This window comes from Monodon monoceros, unplaced genomic scaffold, assembly GCF_005190385.1.
Source record: "Monodon monoceros isolate NGI ecotype Baffin Bay Population unplaced genomic scaffold, NGI_Narwhal_1 Super_Scaffold_8, whole genome shotgun sequence".
In the NCBI taxonomy this organism is placed as follows: domain Eukaryota; kingdom Metazoa; phylum Chordata; class Mammalia; order Artiodactyla; family Monodontidae; genus Monodon; species Monodon monoceros.
This window is the reverse complement of record NW_021703785.1, coordinates 14,584,334-14,589,032: the sequence shown is the minus strand read 5'-3', so window position 1 is coordinate 14,589,032 and position 4,699 is coordinate 14,584,334. Positions and strand designations below refer to the sequence as shown.

Genomic DNA, 4,699 nt, shown 5'->3' with positions numbered 1-4,699 from the left:
GAAGTATGATGCTTTCTAGAAAAACAGGAATAAAGTTAGGCTGGTTACTGCACAGAATACAAGAAAAGATGGAGGGTGGCTGCCAGGTCATGCAGGTTCAAGGAGCTGAGGATTTTCTGTTTAATCTTCATACTAGGAAAAATGGGAAAGATTAAAAGGTTTTAAGCAATGCAGTGACATGATACAAGTTGCTCTTTAAAGAAAGAGCATGGGGGTTTCCCTGGTGGCACAGTGCTTAGGAATCCGCCTGCCAATGCTGGAGACATGGGTTGGATCCCTGGTCTGGGAAGATCCCACGTGCTGTGGAGCAACTACCGCAACTAAGAGTAGCCCCTGCTCGCCGCAACTAGAGAAAGCCCGCGTGCAGCAACAAAGACCCAACGCAGCTAAAAATAATTAATTAATTTTTTTTAAAAAAATAGAGCATGGTTATGTATTCGAGGTATTGCAGGGGGACTGGAAGCAGGCTTTCTCAACCTCAGGACCATCGACATTTTGGACCAGATAATTCTCTGTCAGTGGTGGGAGCTGTCCTGTATATTGCAAGATGCATAGCAGTGTCCTAGACCTCTACACACTAGATGGCAGTAGTCACTGCCCCTGCCTCCCCCCCACTTTGTTGTAACAACTGATAATGTATCCAGACATTACCAGATGTCCTCTGGGGGAGCCGAATTCCCAGTTGAGAACCACTGGACTGGAGTGAATGCAGGGCTTCTCTGGCCAGTATGACTGTCTTCCAGGAGAGAAATACTCTTCACTGGGCTTGAGTGGTGGAGCTGGAGCTAGATAAGCAGATGGGATTAGAGATTCAAGGAGATGAACTCAACAGTATTTGGTTGGACAGACCCATCAGGAGAGTCCAGTCCTCAGTCCTCCCTCCGCTTCCCTCCTTCAACATTCTACCCGCTCTGAAAAAAGAATCTGGTGTTGGGAATACTCATGGTCAGATGGCAAAAGGATAACACGTGAAGTATAAATTTCATTTTCACTCCTTTGTCATTCGTTGATGCAAGGCTCGTGCAGGGTCAAAGTCTGATCAAGGAAGTGATTGAAGATCAGCAAGGCAGTGTGTTTCCCGGCTTAGTTTGGACTAAGGGAGGTCTAGGGATTTGGAGAGCAAATCCTGAGAAGTGAGGGCAGTGGAGAGAGGGCTCTGGAATGAACTTGCATGAGTCACTGGCAGCAAACCTTAGCAGTGAGGGCTGCAACTGTCCGATGTCCCAGCCATCAGCCCACCTGCCTGCAGAGGCCAGCTCGTTCTTTCTTATTGTAATTGTGCCCTCCTTCCCTAGGTTTTTACACAAAGACTCATAGTTCTCTATCCCGTGCCTGCCTGTAAGGATTTTGAGGAATGGTGAGTTCCCAACCCTAAAACAGTTGGAATTTGTCAGCTAAAAGATCCTGCCCTTATTTCTGTACCTACAGAGTGCAATTTTCTGCAGGAGAGGAAAGGTTGTGTTTTCTGCTCGTATAAAGAAAAATTAGAAACCAAAACCCCTTTCAAATCAAGGTATTTTTCTTGAGTCAAAAGCATCTCCTGAGCCTCCAGCCAAGTCCATCAAAAGGCTTTGTTAGATGATCTAAAGCTACCAGGGTTCATAAAGGTCATCATATCATTCAGGCTGAGCTTGAGAAGTCTGTCCTTTCTCTGCTTCTCACATGCAGAGGAAATTGAATGAGAAATTTTCACGTCATTTCTACCCTACCCACACTCTTTTCTTTCTGACTTAATGAATATAGTCACCCAGAATATAACCAGTCATGTTATGGTCTATTTTACTGTGAAAGTGTTATTATTAAATTAATGACAATGTAATCACATAAAATTTGGAAAACAATATGAAAAACTGTCAATTCTTTTCTTCATGGTCAGGAGGCTGGTGCCTTTCCATCCACCTCCCAATTTTTCTCCTGGACAAAGGTGACCATGAATCATCACCACAAACCACAGAGCCAACAGCCAGTACACTGTCCTACCCACTGTCACTTAGAAGTGAGCAGAAGACTCTTTTAGAGTAAATTCCAATTTATAAACGTAGACGGGTTGGCAGAAATGTTAAAAATTACCATGTGGTAAACATCATAGTAGTAATAGTTACAGGTAAGAATAAATGCTAAAATTAATAGGCAAAAATATGATGAGAAACAAGATATTGCATACTTACCTGGCAGGGGAGATACGATGATCACAAAGGTGGTTTTCCCAGGACGAGCCTCATCCATTGCACTCTGGATGTGCTGACCCCTGAGATTTCCCCAAATATGGGAAACTCGACTGCGTAATTTGTGGTAGTGGGGGACTGCGTTCGTGCTTTCCCCTGGGAAAAAAAAAAAGAAACAGATATTGGCATAGATTCAAAGTTATATCCCCACAAAACCCTTAGTAAGTTGGAAGGGAAATAGTAAATTCACAGTGGAGAAACCTGTGATTGAGTTAATATCACCAATGCTGAAACGTATCTACATCATGGGTCTCCTAATATGATGTCAGCTTGACTGTCTACAGAGGGCCCAGATTCACCATTGTTTCTGGGTGAGTCTGTGAGGATAATTAGCATTTGAATCAGTGGACTCTTTAAAGTAGATTGCCCTCCCCAGTGTGGGTTGCCACCCCCCAACCTGTTAAGGGCCTGAATAGAAGCAGGGCGGAAGACAGAGGAATTCAGTCCTTTTTTTCCTGTCTCACCGCTTGAGTGGACATCTCATCTCATCTTCTCCTGCCCTTGGACTGGGATTTACATCTTTGCCTCCCTTGGTACTCAGGCCTTCTTCGGACTTGGACTGAATTACACCACTGGCTTTCTTGGGTCTCCAGTTTTCAGATGGTAGATTGTGAAACTTCTCAGCCCTCATGATCATGTAAGCCAATTCCTCATAATAAATCTCCCTTATATAGGTATGTATGTATCTCTATATATGTATATGTCGATGAAAAATAGATCAATAGTCAAGCTAAGAAAGAAATGGAAAATTTTATTGGTGCCAACCTGAGGGTTATAACCCCGGAACACAGTCTTTTAGAAAGCTCTGAGGACTGTTCTGCCCCGTTAGAGATCAAAGCACAGTTATATATGTTTTTGAGACAAAGGGTAATTTGTCAAATGACGTATTGACAGTTACACAGTCCAGATCTGCAGGTACAAAGTAAGTAGTGGGACATCTGACACCTTACAAGATTAAGAAGGCAGGTTATCTCCTGAGGAGTTATCAAGTAATGGGTCATCCTGACTCTTTACAAGGTTAAGAAGGAATGTTATCTCCTAAGGAGGTCTGGTCAATGCAGATGCACGATACACACTAAAGGAGAGGGAGGGGGCCCAAACAGACAGAGAAAAGTTAAATTTTTCTTGTCTTGCCATAAAATATGAATTTTATTTCATCTCCTGTTAGTTTTTTTTCTCTGGAAGGACACAACATCATTTCTGTGTTATTCTTGCCAAAAATGCATACCTGAATTTAATCACAAGAAGACATTAGACAAGCCCAAAATTCACAAGGAACTTCGTGTTGCCGAATTCAATAATCATTTCTCATTCTACGTTTTACTCAACCTACAAGTATTACGCAATATTGTTCAACAGCTGTCTTTAAATCACTTTCTTCTCTTGCTCTCTAGGGCATAACTCTCTTTTGATTTTCCTCCTACCTTATAGTTAGTCTCCTCTTCTGATTTCTTTTCATCTTCCTACTAATGGAACTTTACTTTCCATCAACTGTACTGACCCCCAAGGTGATCTCATCCACTCCTATAGCTTTGTAGCTGCAGGAGGACCACTGATTACATTCTCATTCTAGGCAGCAGGAATAAAGAAGGGAAGGATAAGACCCCCAACCAACACCCTTAAATATAAGCACAAAACTCCTCCACCTACGTTCCATCAGCCAGAATTTAGTCCCACGGCCGCTCTTAGCTGGAAGGACCATGTGCCAAGCTGCCAACAAGGTTCTGTTGTTGCAGAATAAGAGAAGGACAGACATTGGATAACTAATAACTCTTCTATAGGTGGCAAATCTTATCACTCCTCTGGTTTACACAGTGCAGAAGTCAGACGGATCTAGAATAAAACAAGTGGATTATTATGAACTTAATCAGATGTTAACTCTATTAACAGCTGCTGTTCTAGGTAGAATTCTTTCCTAGAGAAAATTAACACAGTACCTGGTACCCAATATGTAGCTCTTGAGCTGACAGTTTCTTTCCTCTCACCCAGTAAACAGGGAACATAATAGGCTGTTGGATGTTATCCTGATGTAGAATGAATGGCATAAAGTGACAGAAGGCGTTTTGTCACAATTTGGTCTGCAGTGACTCTGTCATCTCCTTATTACACAGGGTATCGGTCTGGTCCACTACATTGATAACATCATGCCGATAGGACCTGTAGAGTAGGAAGTAGCAGGCTTTGCACTAAGTGCTTATCTCAGGGAGGCGTGAGCTGCTGTGGTGTATCAGCCACACTCAGGGATAGCACTGAATAAGTTGATGTGAAATATTCCCTGTCAGCAAAATTTTGAGTGGTATGTGCACATCATTACCCACCTTGCCTAGAAGGCATGGCCTGAGAAATATGAACAGACATGAAGGTTTATGTCCCTTTCCCCCCCTTCCTTCCTCCCTTCCTCCCTCCCTCCCTCCTGTCTATCTGTCTATCTATCTATCTATCATCTATCATAGCTAAAATTTTAGCCAGATGAT

The 4,699-nt window shown here is 42.8% G+C and overlaps 1 non-coding gene across 1 annotated transcript; it reads left to right on the top strand.

The window, feature by feature from the left end:
- Positions 1 to 2,160: 2,160 nt before the first annotated feature.
- Positions 2,161 to 2,324, top strand: LOC114888459. The gene has a single exon (XR_003791794.1). It is a non-coding gene; the product is annotated as a U1 spliceosomal RNA (small nuclear RNA).
- The last annotated feature ends 2,375 nt before the right edge of the window (positions 2,325 to 4,699 follow it).